The 20,807-nt window shown below is 39.0% G+C and overlaps 1 protein-coding gene and 1 pseudogene across 1 annotated transcript in view; both read right to left on the bottom strand.

The window, feature by feature from the left end:
• Positions 1-20,807, bottom strand: part of ZNF484 (zinc finger protein 484) — a 432,825-nt gene that overhangs the window by 396,274 nt on the left and 15,744 nt on the right. The gene's annotated exons all lie outside the window — the stretch shown is intronic.
• Positions 9,272-11,068, bottom strand: LOC116538250 (annotated as a pseudogene).

Below are 20,807 nucleotides of genomic sequence, written 5' to 3' on the forward strand. Positions count from 1 at the left end.
ATATCAAAGGAGAATGTAGTGCTATTTAAATGAAAGAACACATGCACAGCTCTTGCTATTATAATCAGAGAAAAAAATGAACTGTCATTAAAGGGCATTTTAAATTTTTGTATATTTTGTCTCTTTTACTCAGCTAATAAAATACTCAAAATGTGGTAAGATTCTCTAATGTTTACTTAGTAGAGGCTTTTTTGTCTTTGTTTAACTAGTTGAGTTGGATTGCTTATCATACATTTGAGAGCTTCAAATATCAGAAAAGCTACTTACATGTCAAAATTGTTTATGATGTTCTGTCATGTTAAAGTTGTTTCATGATCATATAGAGGTAAACTCTAATCTGTATAGATATTATTAGACAGGTGTGGTGGCACATGCCTGTAGTCTCAGTTACTTGGGAGGCTGAGGTGGAAGGGTCACCTGATCCCAGGAGTTTGAGGCTGCAGTGAGCTCTAATCACACCACTGCACTCCAGCTGAATGACAAGTGAGACCTTGTCTCAAAACAAAAATAAAATGATGTTACTAGAATATACTTGTCTAAACTTTTACTTTGAGAAAACAAAAAAGCAAACACATTGTTCTCACGGTGCTGACTTTCAAAGAAACTGTGATTTATCTGGTGGAATTCATGCAGTGATTTTATTTATAACATTTTTCAAAAGCTGCTGTTCATTCATTGGATGTGTGTGGGCACTATGCCATTGCGATAATACTCATCTTTTGCAGAGTGCTGAAAGAGTGAGCCAGCACAGCCTTTTGACATTTAACAAGGCAATCCTCAATCTCTTGGTGGGTGAACGGAGGAAGAGTGAGGTCCTGATTGATGCCTATACAATTACTTAAAAATACATGGACACTCTAGAAAATTACTCTTTTTGAACCATCCCCCAGGTCCCTTAAATATCTGTGTCCTTTTACTGAGCAGCAATTTGGGTCAAAATAAATGGGCTGTGAGGATGCTCAGAAACAAAAATGTTCTGGGGAGAAAGATATGGTTCTCAAGGCCTACAGGGGCAAACCATGTCCTGAAAAGGTCCCTAATGATTGAGCTCCCCCAAGTATTCCTGCAGAAGTAAATGTCTACCAGGCTTCATTGCTTTTCAATCACAAGATATGAGTCATTGCAGGAAACAAATAAAATGGAACCAACACAGAGAAAAGTAGAGATGGAAGAGGTAAGACTCAATTCTAGAGATGCTGCTTATGCCCTAAGGCCTGCCTGCCCTTCAGCACTTTGTTACAAGAGTTAAAGTAGGTTTGAGTTGTGTCTTTGTCATTTACATCCAAAAGAGCCCTGGCTGTGTTTACTGAATGTATCTAGTCTCTGAAAATTCAGGGACATTTATGTAGTGACCTTTTATTTAATTCTTCAATAATGTAAATCTGAGTTTCAAGAGAAAGAAATGTTGAAGAAACTCTTATGATTTTCTTTCTCCTGAAAATTATGCCAGAATTTAAAGAAATGAAGAAACAAAACAGAGTAAGTACATTAGCTTTATAGTCTATTCAACATATCATCTTGTCTAGTGTTAAACTGCTAAAAATAGTCTCCAGAATGAAAAAAAAAACATCATTTTTTGTCTATTTAACAAGTAGTAGCAGCAGTGTTGGCCTGCATGTTCTCATAATTTTCTCCAAATAAATTGGCTCAATATGCTGCTAAGAATTACCATTTATGTTTATTTTGTAATTCTGTATCTTGTCTTTCCTGGTTCATCTGTAAACAGGCAATTGATGCCTCAGTGTGTATTTTCATACATTTTCTCTCTCAATCTATTGTCCAGAATCTTGCGTGTAAAATCTGGCTTTTCTCCCATATCTCAAATAATCTTTCGGAAATCACAGGTCACATTGTCTCAGTGCTAAAAGGGTATAAGAACAACTGATTTATTCCATTCCTATCTCTGTGAATACAAAACTTAAATCTCTAAACTATTTTGTATCTATTTATAACACTATGTTCCTGGCTTATTAATATATTATTTCATGATTAGTTCTTAAAAACTTAACAAGGTGCTGAATAATTTTTGTGAAATATTCCATGGAGAACCACCATTAAAATAGTGCTTATTTTAATTATATTTCATCACCTCATTTCACAAGTCATTACAAAACTTCTTAGTTGTTCAAAGAGGAATGCACTTGGGCCAGGCACAGTGGCTCGTACCTGTAATCCCAGCACTTTGGGAGGCCGAGGCAGGCGGATCACCTGAGGTCTGAAGTTTGAGACCAGCCTGGTCAACATGGTGAAACCCTGTCTCTACTCAAAATGTGAAAATTAGCTGGGCATGGTGGCACACATATGTAATCCCAGCTACTCAGGAGGCTGAGGCAGGAGAATTGCTTGAGCCCAGGAGACGGAGGTTACAGTGAGCCAAGATCATGCCACTACGATCCAGCCTGGCTGACAGAACAAGACTCTGTCTCAAAAAAAAAAAAAAATGTACTTATCAGTTCACGGGAATAATCATCAAATTAGTCACTGCCCATCTATATGTCTTTTGGTGAACACAAATTGAGAATTTAGCACTGAATCTCAAAAGATTTAGTTTTTATCTAGGTTTTGAAATTTTATTAACTCTCAGAAGGCTGAAGCTTTCAAGACAGGAAGGAGACAAGGATTCCTGAGTTAAAAAGAACAGAGAGTAAAAAAGAAAATACGAATGTAGTTCTTAACTTTGAGAAGGGAGTAAGTTAAGATGTGATTGTGAAGGCAGATAATGAAAGTAAGGAGAGTCAGTGCAGGCCACAGTCCTGTGCTGAGTGCTGTCTTTATCTGCCTTGTAGGAGTGGCTCAGGACAAAGTCTTGGCAATCAGGCAGAAGACTGATGTATCTTTTTAGATTCTACAGTTCATAAGAATAATAATGAGCTTCATAGTTTGATTATAGCTAACCAAAATTTGGTCTAAGGGGAAAAGTGCTCTCAATAAATCAGTTTAATCTTTCTGTAAACCCTCTCAGAAAGCAGAATTGAATTAGAGCATTGTGGTGCACTTTTTCTTTTTGTATGTGAGTCCCACTTACATTAAAGTTACTGGCCAGGCATGGTGGCTCACACCTGTAATCCCAGCACTTTGGGAGGCCAAGGTGGGTGGATCACCTGCAGTCAGGAGTTTGAGACCAGCCTGACCAACATGGTGAATCCCCTCCTTTCTACTAAAAATACAAAAATTATCTGGGTGTAGTGGCACACACCTGTAATTCCAGCTACTCAGGAGGATGAGTCAGGAGAATCACTTGAACCCAGGAGATGGCAGTGAGCCAAGATCGCGCCACTGCACTCCAGCCTGGGTGACAGAGTGAGGCGCCATCTCAAAACAAACAGTTCTTACCCTCTGCATGCCAGCCTGCCATGTTTGTGTTATGTAATCATGTCCAGTACCTAAGCCTATTAGTTTAAAGGGAGAATAACTGATCCAACCAAATTTTCTCTTTAAAATGTGGGAATTGGGATCGAGAGATACCGATCTTTCCTTATAGGTCATTTTAACTCAAAATATTTAAACGTGGGATCTTTGGTGCTTCCATATTTAACCAGGAGCTTAGACAAGCAGACATAGTCTTGAAAGAAAAACCGAAGCAACGTGGAGAGAGAAGTTGTAAAAAGCTATCAGAGAGCCTGGGAGAAATTTACTTTGAGTAGCTGCAGCTGCTCCTGGAGCTCTTTCCAGGCGTTTGTCCCAGCTCTTCCTGAAGCTACCATGCTTCCAGCCTTCAGAATAATGACTTCCATTTTAGACTCAGTGATTTTCAGTTGGTTTGACGCCAAACAAAAGAACACTGAATAAGATAGTAACGTGAGTAGAAAATCCTATGAAATAGAAAAGAAACTTAATGATGCATCACAGGCCATTGATATGCACTTTCTGCCGTCCCACCTACATGGATCACTTATCCTATTCATAAATTCTCATTTCATTATAAAGAGTAACCAGTTATGTAAAAGTTAACCATAACCTATTTATTGTTATTAACGAACATGTTTAAAAGGACCAGGTGCTGAACCTTGGAAGAATATTAAGGTAAGATGTTATGAGATCACAGAAGCTTAGCCCTGAAGGGTCTTCACCTGGGCACAGATTCCTGTCTGATGTTCTCTCTGAGTGCTCATTCACCCATTGTGGTGTAAGCCCTGTGTGAAACTCTTCAGATGCAGAGATGAAGAAGACAAGGTGTCTACCCAGAGTCAAATAGAGGAGACAGTAAGCAAATAATTAGAATGTGGAACATGCCATAATCAAAGTGGGTGGGTATCATGGGAGCAGAGATCATGAGGTATCTAACTTTGTTTGGAGGCTAAAGTATAGCAGTCATGAAGACTTCAAAGGGGAGGTGGGTTTTTATTGCAACTGTTGAGAATAAACAGGGATACACATATTTCCAACTATGGCTTGGGGGTATATGAGCTTTAAGAGTTGAGCTGTTGGGGACATTCCAGACCAAGGGAAAGTCATGGGCAGAGGCAGGGAGGTGAAAGGAGTCTTTCACCTGTTTTGGGGAGAAGTATAGTTAGTACAGAGTGGCTGTGACTCAGGGCCACTCTATACCAACACAGAGTGTGTCGGGGAGATGAAACTGGCTTACAGGCAGGAAGGGAGGAACACAGGACCTTCTGAACCTCTCACGGGGTTTAGGCTTCATAGAGAATCACTGTATGAACACACTGTCAGACTACTTTGAGAGGAAACACATTCATTTTTGAGAATCCTCATTTTTGAGTTCTCTTTATGTTTGTCTGTGGTACAACTTCCTGCAGCCCCATGTGTAGGTCATTGTAAGGGGAGAAGGTATGTAGAATCGAAAAGTATGCACAGGGAGCTTCAGGTGGCACAGAGAAACACAACACAGGAGGTGGCTTATTTGATGTTCATTGAAGTTGTGAAAAAGTATTAAAAAATGGCAAATTTATTAGCGTAAAAAAGAAACAAGGAAAGTATTATATACCATAACAAAGTGGGATTCCAGAACGCAAGGCTAGTTCAACATTCAGAGATCAATCCATTATAGCAATGGGTTAAAGAAGAAAAATAATATAATCTTATCAATATATGCATAAAAAGAATTTGACAATACCTAACAATCATTCATGATAAAACTTTCAGCAAACTAGCAATAGAGAGAAACTTCTTCAATTTGATTTTTAAAATCAAAACAACTCCTCCACTTAACATGATACTTAAGCATGAAAAACAAGATACTTTCCCACCAAGAACAGGAACAAAACAAGGATGTCTCCTCTTATCACTCTTACTTAACTTTGTACGGAAAGTCCTAACTAATGCAATAAGACACAAAAAGGAAACAAAAGGTGTACAGATAAGTGCTACAACTGTCTTTGTTCATGTGCCATGATTGCCTATGTAGAAAATCTCAAAGAATGAACAAAAAACGCCTAGAGTGAATTCTATGTATATAATCTTTTATAATTGATTATAACAAAGATGCAGGATAAAAGGTTAATTTTGAAAAAGTCAATTCTTTTCTTATATGCCAGCAATGAAGAGTTGAAATTTAAAATTAAAAACACAGTGCCATTTATACTGGCACCAAAAATGAAGTACTTAGGTATAAGTCTAACAAAATATGTATTTATCTGACAAAAACTATTAAAATCTGATGAAAGAAACCAAAGAATATCTAAATAATAGAGTTACTGCATGTTAATGAATAAGAAAACTCCATATTGTTAAGACATCAGTTCTTTCAACTTGATTTACAGATCACTATTGGGATCAATGCAGTCCTTATCAAAACCCAAATAAAGCTACTTTGTGGATATTAACCAGCTGATTCAAAATCTATGGAAAGTCAAGAGACCCAGAATAGCCAACATGATATGTAAGAAGAACAAAATTAGAAGACTGATGCTAATTGCCTTTAAGACGTACTATTGACTTACAGTAATCTAGAGAGTATGGTACTGCTAAAGAATAGATTAATAGATCAATGGAATAGAACAGAGAGCACAGATAGAGACCCATCAAATATAGTCAATAGATTTTTGACAAATGAGCCAAGGCAATTCAATGGGAAAAAGATAAGCTTCTTAACAAATGGTGGTAAAACTACTGGAAAACCATATGCAAAAAAAAAATGAATCTAGATACTGACCTTATACTTCTCACAAAAATTAACTCAAAATGGATCATACACCTAAATTTAAAGTGCAAAACTATAAAACTTCTAAAAGATAGCAGGAGAAAATAAAGGTAATCTTGGATTTGACTATGAGTTTTTAAATACAACCCTATAGGATGACCTATAAAAGAAAAACTTAATAAGTGGGACTTTATTATAATTAAAAAAAACACAACTTCTGCTGCATGAGCGACCCTTAAAAGAATGAGAAGACAAGCCATAGGGAGGGAGAACATGTCTGTTAAAGGGGTAGTGTTCAAAATATACAGAGAATACTTGAAACTCTACAATAAGAAAACAAATAATCCAACTTAAAAGCTGGCAAAAGACTGAAAAGATACCTTACTAAAAAAGATATATAGATTGCAAATAAGCATATGAAAAGATGTTCAACATGATATGTCATCAAATAATTATAAATTAAAACAAATGAGATACTACTACATGTCTATTAGAATGGCCAAAATCCAAAATGCCGACAATGACGAATATTAGCAAGGATGTGGGGCAACAGGAATTCTCATTCATGGCTGGTGGAAATGCAAAATGGTATAGCCACTTTGGAGTATGACTTGGTAGTTTCTTATGAAACTAGACATAGTCCTATTATGTGACCTAATCACAAAAATGCATGGGGGAACCTTAAATGCCTATTTCTAAATGAAAGAAAACAGTTTTAAAAGACTAAACATTTATGATTTATAGTATTCGATATTCTAAGAAAAAGTAAAACTACTGGAATTATAAAAAAGATCAGTGGTGATGAGTTGTTTGTACAGAGGGAGAGGTTAAAGAGGGAGTAGTGAATAGGTAGAGGATAAGAGATTTTCAGGGCAGTGAAGCTATGCTGCATGATACCACAGTGGTGGACTTAATGACATTATGTGTTTGTCTAAACCCATAGAACTGTGCATCACCAAGAGAGAACCCTAATGTAGACTATGCACTTTAGTTAATGTGTATCAATATTGGCTCATCAATTATAACATGTCATCATATTAAAGCGAGATGTTAAGAGGAGGTAGGGGAAATTGTGTGCAGGGAGTAAAGGAAGTGTATTTTAACTTTTTGAGCTTTCTGTTAATTTTTTCTATAATCTCAAAACTGTTCTAAAACAAAAGGGTATTAATTTAAAAAAAATTAAAGTTCTGTCCCCCCCACATGTGACAAACTTGTTGAAGAAAGAAGAGAAAGAGGAAAAATATTATTTCTGTTCCACAATTTTTTTTTTTGTTTTTTATTATACTTTAAGTTCTGGGATACACGTGCAGAATGTGCAGGTTTGTTACATAGGTATACACGTGCCACGGTGATTTGCTGCACCCATCAACCCATCATCTACATTAGGTATTTCTCCTAATTCTATTCCTCCCCTAGCTCCCCACCTCCCACAGGCCCCTGGTGTGTGATGTTCCCCTCCCTGTGTCCATGTGTTCTCATTGTTCAACTCCCACTAATGAGTGAGAACAAGCAGTGTTTAGTTTTCTGTTCTTGGGTTAGTTTGCTGAGAATCATGGTTTCCAGCTTCATCCATGTCCCTGCAAAGGACATGAACTCATCCTTTTATATGGCTGCATAGTATTCCATGGTGTATATGTGCCACATTTTCTTTATCCAGTCTATCATTGATGGGCATTTGGGTTGGTTCCAAGTCTTTCTTATTGTGAAGAGATAATAGAAAGATGGAGAGCCCCTGTGTTAAGAGGACAGGCTCTGTGTCCTGTGATATTGCTAGAAACTCTGCCCAACAAGCTGGGCCTTAGGTGTGGGTGGCCACTGGAGTTCATTTCCAAGTGCCTCATTTCTACAGGCTCAGCCTGTAGGGGAATTAGGCCCCTCTTCTTGAGAGTCCTTTTGACCCTTTGCCCCTCCTACTGGGGTTTCTCGATGGTCCTTTGCACTCATCCCATCCTCGTTCCCTTCTCTTTTCTTCTCACCTATTTGATTTTCATTGAAGTTGTGAAAAAGTATTAGAAAATAGCAAATTCATTAGTTATTTTTTAATAGCTAATGAGAAAAGTATGAGAAGGGAGGTATGTTTCAGCAAAGAAAGGCAGTAGGTGGATTGCTTTGAAAACTTTTATTTTCTAATGTTGATCAAGTCTTGGTTTCTTCTCCACTTCCTTTCAAAACTAGAGTTTTATAATGGTGATTTTTGAAACCACCAACATGGTGAAACCCCGTCTCTACTAAAAATATAAAAATTAGCTGGGCATGGTGGTGCATGCCTGTAAGCCCAGCTATTCAGGAGGCTGGGGCAGGAGAATTGCTTGAACCCAGGAGGCAGAGGTTGCAGTGAGCCAAGATCATGCCACTGCACTCCAGCTGGGGCAACAGAGTGAGACTTTATCTCAAAAAAAAAAAAAAAAAAGTAAGTGAAAAATTGATTACTATAGGCCGGGGATGGTGGCTCATGCCTGTAATCTCAGCACTTTGGGAGGCTCAGGCAGGCAGGTCACTTGAGGTCAGGAGTTCGAGACCAGCCTGGCCAACATGGTAAAACTCTATCTCTACTAAAAATACAAAAAATTAGGTGGGTGTGGTGGCAGGTGTCTGTAATCTCAGCTACTGCGGAGGCTGAGGCAGGAGAATGGCTTGAACTCAGAAGGCAGAGATTGCAGTGAGCCAAGATCTTGCCACTGCACTCCAGCCTGGGTGACAGAGTGAGTGAGACAAAAAAAAAAAAAAAAAAAAAAAAAGAAAGAAAAATTGATTGCTACAATCTTGTCACACAAGCCTTTGCTTGGATTTTTTTTTTTTTTTTTTTTTTTAAGGCCAACTGAATGTCATCTGGTTTATTCAACCAAAAATTGAGAGAGAAGGAAAGTATTGAAACAAACAAACGAAAGAAAGCAGTTCTTAAGACTAGCAGTAAATAAATCTGTACAACAATTCAGTCTGTATAATAGGATGAAACAAATCTACATCTTTTCTTATTTTGGTGCTTTGAATTATACATACAAACAACAATTACAGGGACTTGTTCACAAAGCATGTAGGCCTAGAAAAGGGCTTTCTGAAACCCTCAATGGCAATTAGTGAAGGGTAACACTGATTGCCCGGAACTGGAACTGGTATCTCCTTTGTAGGGGCCAACAGCTTTGAATGAATGATTCGCTTACAACTTTTTTCTTTTTTTTTTTCTTTTAATGCATCAAACAACTGTGGCCAGTGACAAGAAAGAAAACTGGCAGTTTGTCCATTTGGATATCAGACCTAGTTTCTTAATTTCCACACTCTATTTCCCCCATATTCCTTAAACTTCTTGGTATCCTTCATGTCTTACAGCTACCCAGATGCAATAAAGTCTTCCTCAAATGTACAGTATTTCTTACAATATAAGTTATATGCAATGTTCAGCATTTTTTTTCACAGCACTAGAGACCCTGTTAAATAGGGGATATGAGTCAGAATGGCTTACTCACAGATGGGGTCCAGATTCAGTGGTTGGAACGCAGACACCACAGTGAACTCCTTTGCAAACTGACAAACATAATTTTGCTTTCTGCCTTCAAAAACATGTATCCATCGCGTTTAGGCTTCATGATACTGCTCCTGCAAAAATGCAAGTCGAAGTGGGCTGCAGGGACTCTCTCTGGGGGCCCTGTGTGCCTCGAGCAGGGCTCTGACCCATGGCGGTAACCATACTGGAGGGATGGTGAGGTCTGAAGGACAGGCTGGACGGCGGGTGCATCGGCGTGGGCGTGGTCAGCATGTGGCTGGAGTGGCTGAAGGGCGAGATGTGGCTCAGGGAGGACATGTGTCTGGAGAGGGCAGCCGGGTTAAACGGGCTGTTCTTGGGGAGGTCCTCCAGCAAGTCATGCACTTTCTGGATTTGCTAGACATTTTTCGGTTTCTGATCTGGATGCCTTCCTTCTTCGTAGTCAGGGGTGTGTTAATATTGTGCAGCTTGTAGTGGAGCCCACAGGCATTGCAGACGGGGTCCCCGTTGGCGTCCCTCCTCCAGAGCGTGGTTGTGGTGGTCTGACAGCTCGCACAGGACGTCCCTGCTCTCCTAGCTGCAGACAGCCTTCGCTTGGGCTTGATGAGGGTCCGGTTCTGTCCGTTCATCTTGTGGTGGAGCCCGCAGGCGTCGCACAGGTAGTGCCCCGTGCCATCGAGGCTGCCCCGCACTTCACACACTCCCTGCCTTCTGTGCTGGACCGGGCCTTGGGCCTGGACGTGCAGCCGAAGCCGGCGGGGGAGCTGCCCAGCAGGCTGCTGGCGGGGAAGGGTCCGGAGCTGTACTCGGGCACGTAGGGCGGGTAGGTGGTGATGGGGTGGTGGGCTGACGAAGAGGCGCCCCCCAGGACGGTCATGCTGCCATGGAGTGCGAGGACTCCAGCTTCGTGCTGTCAGGCAGCGGCACCTGGTACTTGAGGCACACTTTCTCAGCCTGCCGGGCCGAGCCGGCTGAGCTCGGGGTGGACAGCGACCGGTCTGGGGAGACGTCCTTCGGTGGGGTGGGCAGGAAGGTGAAGAGGTGCGGGCTGGCATGGCCCCCTGACAGGGAGGAGGATGAGGCTGGGAGGTAGACGGAGAGGGGTCCCGGGGAGCCGCAGTGAATGGACGTCTTGGAGAAGGGGCTGAGGTTCCAGGGGGAGGCGTGCGGTGGCTGCCCAGGGCTTCCCCGCCATCCAGCCAGGGCAGGGATCCGTGAAGCAGAGGCGGGCAGCACACTTGGCTCCAGTGGTGAGTCGGAGGTTACCTCTGTACCGTGGCCCTGACAAACTTTCCGTAGGAGGGAAGGGCGCGGTTGCCTTGGCCATCGATGTTAAAAAGCACATCCACCTCCTCCGGCAGTGGGTACTGCGCAGGGTCCATGTAGGAGTAGCCGAGGCCCGGGAAGTGCGTGTCCGGGTGCTGCCCGTTGATCACGGCGGGGTGGTGGTGGCTCACCCAGCGCGGCCGGTCCGCCGTCACCTCCATGGCCTCGGCTGCCTGCTTGGATCTTTTTAGGAACTCAAACAACCTGGAATTTGTCACCTAATATTTTTTTCATGAGAATAATTTTTAAAAGATGCATTAGATTCATTAAATCACTATTAGATTATCACTCATTCATTTTATTAATTCAATAAATATTTACCAAAGAGCCACCATAAGACAGAAATTGGGCCAGTTGTTGAGAATTCAGAGATGAAGACAGAGCTCTTGGCCTAATGGAGTCCTGATTTTAGTGATGATTATATTAAGGCGATTTCTGTAAAATGCTCAATTTCCCTCCCTCCAGCATCTTGGCTGAATGCGAGTCATGGTGCTTTTTTACAGTGAAGCTACCCTGGATCCCTGCAATAGTGTTATTCACTGAGCATGTATAATGGATTGGTTATTGGCAATTCTGTAGAGCAGAACTATTAGTGAACCTGGAGCTCACTAAAGGGAGCTCAGTTACTGGAATGCCAAAAGGACATATCAATCAAGATCTCTCATAATAAGGTGATAAAATGCCACATGCTATAAAAATACATTACAATAAGTCTCTAATGTGACTTTTATTGTTCTTAACAGTACTTAGAAACACAGCACAGCAAAGTGTACCTGCGCAGTCACTTTCACCTGTCTAGATTCTCCTTGCAGCTTCCTCATTGGATGTGATTACTCCTCTGACACATTTAAACCATGGGTGATCTGCTGAGCCTCTCTCCCCTCTCCTTTCTATCATGACACATCTGTAATCCAAAATGCTCATTCTTACCTCACCTGCTCAGGCATTAGCTATTGTATCTCATTTTACTTTTCAAAGCAATTATCCTTCTCTGAGATTATCTAGTTTGTATACTTAAGTGATTTCTTGATTCCCTCCACTAGAATGTAAACTCCGTTAGAACAGGGTTCTTGTCTGCCTTTTTCATTGGTATAGCCCCAGTATACAACAGGTGCTGAAAGGCTATTGGATGTGTGAGTCAATGGAGGAATGAATGGATCAATAAATATTTGCTCTGAGGGATACAGATAGAACATACCATGTTTTCAAGACTCTCACTTTCCAATTGAGGAGATAACACGTCTACAAGTGAAAATGTGGCCAGGGCATGATGTACGAAATGACTGGCAGATGACTTCTGTGGATGATCAAGAGAAGGAGCCATCACTAGGGACGACCCAGATCAGGAACTGCTTCACGGAGTACTTACAGAGTGTCTTTCCAGGGGGATTCTCCTGTGAGGCTTCCTGAATGCTGGGATCAATTATCTTGCTTGAGACACCAGGTAAGACTCCATAGAGAAAATACCCTGCTTGACCTGCCCTACCAACCTCTCCACGGCACTCCAATTTCTCACAGCTCATTCCTGCTCCAGGACTTTTCCATTTATTTATTACCCAATTGCCCTGGAGTGCTCTTTAGCTAGATGGAAGAGTAGACTCCTCATCTTGCATGTCTCGCCCCCATCACAATCTGTGAGAATGCGTGTTATCTGAAAATTTCCTGTTTGTGCTCTTAAAATCTTTGTAACTAGATTGAAAGCTCCATGCAGTACTGGTCTTTGTAGTGTGCTTGACTTATTCCCATCACCTAGCACAGTGCTGCGAATTGTCTTCTGTGTTTAATGAGTGAGTGAATGAATGACCTTGAAGAATGAACTTTGAGGGAAGTGGTACAAGCAGAAGGAGATTGACAGAGCAAACATGAGGACATACCAGAAGAGGAGATGGCAGGAGTCCAAGCTCAGAGAGAAGAAACAATTTGGTTAGGCTTAAGTACAAGGGGCAAGAAGGGAGGGATGAGATGAAGTTGGAAAGGGGAGCAAAGGTTGGATACTGAAGGACCTTAAATGTCAAAGAATTCAAGCAGGGGTGACATATAATCCTGTTTGTGATTTGGAAAAGTCTTATCCACATATCAACTTAGTCAATTGAGAAACATATTAAATAAATGGCACTTTTAATATCAGTACTACTACTACCTCTGGCTGCATTAAGGAGCTGGAACTGAGACTGAGAATGCAAGCTGTATCACAAAGACTCTTTCCATTGGCATAAGGTAATCTTAAATTGATTTTACATTTAAAAATTATAATAGTAACGATATTTATTTATTTATTTATATTTTTCACTTATTTATTTTTCTTTGAGACAGAGTCTCACTAACTGTTGCCCAGGCTGTAGTGTAGTGCTGAAATCTTGTCTCATTGCAACCTCTGCCTCCTGGGTTCAAGCGATTCTCCTGCCTCAGCCTCCTGAGTAGCTGGGATTACAGGTGCACCCCACATGCCCAGCTAATTTTTGTATTTTTAGTAGAGATAGGGTTTTACTATGTTGGCATGTTGGGCAGGCCGGTCTCGAACTCCTGACTCAAGTAATTCTCCTGCTCAGCCTCCCAAAGTGCTGGAATTATACATGTGAGCCGCTGCACCTGGCCTAAGATACTTATAACAATTCAAAAGTATAGAAATACATCATTCCTTGTAACACTGGTTCTAAAACTTAGAAACAACTAAGATCTCCTTCATTAGCTGAATAGATTCACAAACTGTGGCAAATAAATACAATGAAATATTATTCAGCAACAAAAAGAAATGAGTTCTCATGCCATAAGAAGACATTGAGGAATTTTAAATGCATATTGCTGAGTAAGAGTAGTCAGTATAGAAAAGTAGTTGGAATCATACAGTGTGTATGCATTGATATTATTTTTCCAGGTATATTATAAACTCCACATGGGCAACGCATATTTCCTACCTTATATAATGTATAATATGTACAATATGTACCTTGTATAATGCATATGTATATATTTAATATTCTTTATTATAAATATTTACAAATAAATATACATAATATTTGTTCTCCAATCAACCACATAATTAGAGATTTTTTAAAACATCTTTGAGTAATGCAATAGGAGCAATCTATTAAATAAAACAGAAAAATAGTCCAATTTAAATGAAACAAAGCAACTGCCAAATCATTAAATCCAAGTTCTTTATTTTATGGGTCAAATGCAAACATTCTTATAGCTTTTATTGCACATAGGTGTTGGCTGTCATGGTAAAAGAAGATACAACTCTCAACTTCAGTAAAATTTGTTTCAATATTCAATAAAATTTCAATATTATAAGAAAATCAAAATGTTGTATTAGTACTGTACCAGGACAGCTGCCTGTGTATACCCTTGTGATTTCGTGTGCACAGTGAGAGTTTGACTCTTTTTTATCCACACCCAAATACTTTTTCATCCCAGGACTGTTGGGCTTTTTGTTTTAGGATTGCAACTCTATCAATACTGGGATGTCTGTTCAAGCTAGTTAACTAAGTGTGTTTAACTTCTCCACTCCCAGCACCTCGTAGAATCCCATTGCAATAACAACAAATAAGAACAAAGGTGCCGGGCGCAGTGTCTCAAGCCTGTAATCTCAGCACTTTGGGAGGCCAAGGCGGGTGGATTGCTTGAGGCCAGGAGTTCGAGACCAGCCTGGCTAACACAGTGAAATCCCATCTCTACTGAAAATATAAAAATGAGCTGTGTGTGGTGGTGCACGTCTGTAATCCCAGCTACCCAGGATGCTGAGGCATGAGAATCGCTTGAACCCTGGAGGCAGAGGTTGCAGTGAGCCGAGATTGCCCCAGTGCACTCCAGCCTGGGCCACAGAGTGAGAGACTCTGTTTCAAAAAAAAAAGGAAAAAAAAAGAAAAAGAAAAAAAAGAGCCCATTCATACAAAGACTACAAGGTTGGAGAGACTTGGATAGCATACAGGATATTCACAAGCAATTTTGGAAGAAAAATGGCAGATGAGTGCGTTCTGTTTTAAAAATCATAGCTCAGAGTCATCCCAGGAAATGGCTGCAGTGTCTAGGGAGGTCTTTCACAGCGATGAAAAGAACTCTAGGTTCAGAGTGGACAGGTATCTGGAAGAACATTTTTTCCTCAGCATCCCTTTATTTATTGACATATCAATGAGAATAGTACCACACATCCCAATGACATTCATCATTTCTGTTGGCAGTGTCTCTGAGGGTAAGTTGCAAGATTTCCAAGACTTCACCGGGTCTTCTCCTGACATTTAGCTTAATCTTGGCAAGTATATCTGACTACTACAATGTGTTAATGATCAAGGAGTATGTCAAATTATGATGTGTCTATTGCAGGAAATTATGGGGTAATACAGACAGTGTGCAATGGATCAACCATTATCTATGCTTGGTATCATGACAAAAAGTGATTGATTTTGGCATCAAAATTAAAGTGTTCATCTGGCTCAACTTGTTCTTTGCACACCATCCTTCATTATGACAAGCACATATAGCAAAGATAATGCCTTCAATACAAACTGTTGATTATTGATTAAGCAGATCACATTTGGATGGGCTGCAGTCTCTGCGTGTCTAACAGATGGGAGGGTCCTTCTGAGAATGCTAGAATAGGGAATTATGACACCTAGCCACTTCAGCCATAAACCTTATGCTTGCACTTTTTTTTTTTTGCTGGTAATTTTATATAGCAAGTTGAGAAAGCTACCCTATGCTAGTATAGACTATACACCAATAATTTTGATAATGAGTTCTAGGATATATTTTTCTTCTTATATCTTTTCCTTCCTACCATCTTACTAGTAATTCATAAGGGATCTGTGTAGTTTTAATGTATTTGAGTAACTTTAGCTGTACTGTTTGATTTGACCCAAAGAAGCCAAAAGGACATAAGTATTTCTATGTGTTTTAGAAGCCTGAAGTCAATGAGATGAAAACCAACATCAAGAAATTGATGCAAAATTACTTGTGGATAAAGAAAGCATTAGGTAGTTGGGCGAGAGCAAAATAATTAGATTTTCTGACTTTCAAACATTTGGATTGCAGTAAGAGGAAGCTTTATGCTATTTTTACAATTTCCCGTGCAAAAAGGTGTTTATATAGAAACAACACAGTTGACATATTTGAGTACCTTAAAAAAAGTTAACCATAACCTATTTATTGTTTATTAAAAGGATCAGGTGCTAAACCTTGGAAGAATGTTAAGGCATTTTAATTCCGCTTAAGTATCATGTTAAGTGGAGAACTTCAGATGTAATATAATGCATAAAAGTGTTTCTTATTCACCAGTGCTTAAGATGGCCCACAGAGGTTGTTCTATCAGGCATATGGAAATCTTTCTCAATATGCCTGTTGGTCAGCAGGGTCAACGGTTTTGCACTGAAGGCACATATTTCATTTTGTCAAATATTTTTGCAACTTTCCCTCTGCTTATTAGTTTAATCGCTGCATCTATACAAAGTACTTGGTCAATGAGAGCCCATTTTTCTTGTGTCTTCCAAAAATATATTGCATTACCCCAAACAAATGATATATTCCAACAGAACTTCATCAGATATAAAAATAAAGTTTCCAAAAAAAAGGCAAATAAAATGATTGCCTTCAGAATTTTTCTGTATTAAAAAGAACAATAAAAAGCTGTTAATTTACATAAAATACAAACCATTGTTTTTATGGCCACAGTCCTCCACACAATTTTCATGAGACTAATGGTAAAATAACGTGTAAGTAACATTCCTTTATTCCTAGGAAGTGTTTAAATTTCAAGAGCACTTTATTTTCCTTCTGACAATCCCCCGAAGAAATTTGGAAAGAAACTGAAGTTGTCTGTGGTTGTATCCAATTAATCTGTAAAGAATATAAAATTCTCCCCATGAACTGGTCATGCCAGTGCCACACTTATAAGTCTGAGAAAAGTGCAAGAGGCTAATAGGAAATAGGCCGTCTTTTTCCAAATTTCTCTTTAATTAGAAGAATTGGTAGGAACTAGTAGAATTGATATAATTTTTTTTCTTATATGTTTCTCCACTGAAGCCATCTAAACCTAGAGTTGTCTTTGGGAAAAGCTTTTTTTAAGGTTACAGCTTCAATTCTTTAATAGATAGGGGGCTATTCTGGCTGTTTCTTTTTGAGTGAGACTAGCTAATTGTGTCTTTGGAAGAATTTGTCCACTTAATCTAAGTTGTCAAATCTGATGGCACAATGTTGTTCATAATTACCATTTATTATCTCATTAGCATCTGTTGAATCTGTTATGTTACTTCTCTTATCCCTGATAGGTTGTTTTTGTTTTCTCTTTTTTTCCTGATAAGCCTGAATAGAGGCTTATCAATATTATGGACCTTCTAAAAAGAACCAAAGTCTGGGTTCCTTTATTTCCCGTAAATGACTTTTGCCTGTTTTCTATTGTGTTGATGTCTACACTGACGGTTTTTACTCCTTTTCTGCTGCTTACTGTTGGCTTTCTTTTCTTTTCTAGTTTCTTAAAGTGGAAGCTGAGGTCATTGACTGAAGGACTTTCTTCTTTTCTTATATAATTTTCTTTAAATGGAACATGAAGGAAATTCCACTAATTTTAAAGTGTTTTGTTTTATTTTACACTCAGCTCAAAATACTTTATAATTTATTAGTTCTATTTTGATTCATAAGAAATTTAAAATTGTTTTACGTAGTTTCCAAATATGTGAGGAAATTCCAGATGTCTTTCTGCTGTTGATTTCTTTTTAACTCCACTGTTGGTAGAGCACATACATTGAAAGAATTGAATCATTTTAAGTTTATTGAGAATTGTTTTTATGGGCTAGAATAGTTAAATGCTCCACGTGTGTTGCAAAGAATGTGTATTCTGCTGTTTTTGGTATATTCTACAAATGTCAATTAGATCAAGTTAATCAAATCTTCTATGTTCACATTCTAACTACGCATTTCATCTTATATGTGTTAAAATCTCAGACTTTAACTGTGGATGTGTCTGTTTCTCTTTACAATTGTATCAATTTAACCTTGAGATATTTTGCAGCTCTGTTATTATGTGTATAACCACTTAATGCTGTGTCAATCCTTCCATCATGATTGACCCTCTTTATTCCTTGCAACATTCTTTGCTCTAAACTCTACTTTGTCTGATATTAATATAGCCACTCAGTTTTCTTTGGATTCATGTTGGCATAATATTTTTAAAATTCCTTTTAACTTAATTGTGTCTTTACATTTAATGAGGGTTTTTGGTGGGTGGATTATAGTAGTCTCCCTTTTTAATTCAGTCTGACAATCTGGTTTTTAATTGGAATGCTTAGAACATTTACATTTATTATTATTAAAATAGTGGGATTTAAATCTATCATTTTACTGTTTCTTTTTTATTATTTCATTTTCCTTTTCTGCTTTCTGTTGAATAAATTAAATTTTAAAAAAGATTCCATTTAATCTCCTTTGCTGATTTATTGGCTATAGCTTCATTTAGTGATTGTTACAGGATTTATACTGTGCATCTTTAACTTATCTTACTTTACCCTCAAGGCACATTATGTCACTTAACACACATGCATACCTCATTTTATTGTGCTTTGCTTTACTGCACTTCTCAGACATTGCATTTTTTTATAAATTGAAGGTTTGTGGCAACCCTGCACTGAGCAAGTGTATTAGCACCATTTTTTCCAACAGCACGTGCTCACTTTGTGTCACTGTCTTGCAATATTTTAAATTTGTATTACTATATCTGTTATGTGATCTGTGATGTTACTATTGTAATTGTTTTGGGGTGCCATGACTGTGCCAATGTAAGATGACAAACTTAACCAATAAATTTGTGTGTTCTGAATGTTCCACTGTCCATCCCCCATCTCCCCTTCCCTCTCTCCAGACCTCTGTATTCTCTGAGATACAACAATATCGAAATTAGGCCAATTAATAATCCTACAATGGTCTCTAAGTGTTCAAATAAAAGGAAGCATCACATAAGTCAAAAGCTAGAAATGATTAAGCTGAGTGAGGAAGGCATCCTGAAAACCAAGATAGGCAGGAAGCTAGGCCTCTTTCACCAAACAGTTCACCAAGCTGTGCATGTAAAGAAAGAGTTCCTGGAGGGAATTAAAAGTGCCCCTCCAGTAAACACAAAAGCAATGAGAGAGCGAAACAGCCTTATTGCTGATTTGCAGAAAATTTGAGTGGCCTGGACAGAAGATCAAACTAGCCACAATATTCCCTTAAACCAAAGTCTAATCCAGAGCGAGGACCTACCTCTGTTCAGTTTCATGAAGGCTGAGAGAGGCGAGAAAGCTGCAGAAAAAAGTTGGAAGCTAGCAAAGGTTGGTTCATGAGGTTTAAGGAAAGAAGCCATCTCCATAAATTAGCTTTTAAAACTTTTTTAAGCAGATGACCTCAGACTTTGGTTTAGTAACATTTTCTTCTCCTGCTCTTTCTCATTTTCCCCTTGCTCATGCTTATACCTGCCCATCTTTCTCTAGTATTGAAGTTTGGATAAATATTTGATCTTTGAATAATATTTTATATTATTATATGCCTCTCATTTTATCCTCTGGACAAACTTGAGAGACAGTGCAAAAATTTCTTTATGTCTTTATAGTATAAAGAATTATGGCAAATTTTAAAAAGTTATCAGCTTTATTGAGGTATAATTTACACATAATAAACTGTACCCTCTCCACCCCTTCCCCTCACTGTCTAACAAAAAATGTCTGATGATACCCTGGCAATCTGACCCTGCCTGGAAAACACCATAGAGAAAGACAACAATATGCTTCCTTACACTGGAGTTCTATTGGATTTTAATGGCCATAGATGTAGTATAAGCCACATAAACCAGTACTGAAATACAGAATTTGTTCCAGAAAAGTTGTGCTAAAAAGGTATGCAAATGAACGCTTTTATTTGTTTGATTTTCAGCAACCAAGGTATAAAATTATTAGGGATGCCATGACACACCAACACTCTCATATTCCACAACCATCCTTTGGTGTTCTTTGCAACAGATTCAATGTTTCTGCCCTGTCCCCCCAAATTCATATGTTGAAATCCTGGCCCCTAAAGTGATGAGATTAGAAAGTAGATTGCTGGGAAGTGATTAGGTCATGACAGTGTGCTCTCAGGAAAGGGATTAGTGCTCTTACCAAAGAGGCCCAGGAGCGCTGGCTTGCCCCTACCACCACATGAGGACGCAGCAAGAAGGCACCATCTCTGAACCAGAAAGCAGGCCCTCACCAGACACTGAAACGCCAATGCCCTGATCTTGGACTTCCCAGCCTCCAGAACTGTAAGAAATACATTTCTGTTGTTTATAAGTCACCTAGTCTATGGTATTTTGCTATAACATCCTCAAATGGATGTAGACATAGGTCACCATCAGTTCAATTGGCCATGAAGGATTATGGGGCCTGTGTGTCCTTGGGACTGTGACAGGAACTGGGGGAGAATACAGAGGGAAACTAATAATACTTGGGCCTATATTTTAAAAGCTTAGGGTTTAGTAGAAATAAACTGAAAGGCATAGCAGGGTGAAAAAGAAAAGAATAAGTAATGTATTAATACTTGTTGAGCCCCACCATGTGCTAGACATTGCTAAAATAGTTTGTACCCATTGTCTTATTTATCTCTCTCAGTGAACTTGTAAGTTAGGTCCTATTAGCTGATTTACAGATGGCAAAATAGGCTCAGTGAGCTCAAGTAACTTGCAAAAGGTTAGAGTTATCAATGGGAAGGTTGAAAGTGGTAAAGGGCTATGTATAGTTAGGAGAAATTAAATGAGCTTAGGGTCATTCATTTTCTGCAGCATCACATTAGTCCTGAATTAAAGCAAAATGTGTCAAATTTGTATACCATATATATTCATATATATTTTATTTAATTCTAATTTTTTTCAAGACAGTTTCACTCTTGTTGCCCAGGCTGGAGTAC

The sequence above is a fragment of the Sapajus apella genome, unplaced genomic scaffold (genome assembly GCF_009761245.1).
Source record: "Sapajus apella isolate SASKATOON/1434 unplaced genomic scaffold, GSC_monkey_1.0 scaffold118, whole genome shotgun sequence".
Classification (NCBI taxonomy): domain Eukaryota; kingdom Metazoa; phylum Chordata; class Mammalia; order Primates; family Cebidae; genus Sapajus; species Sapajus apella.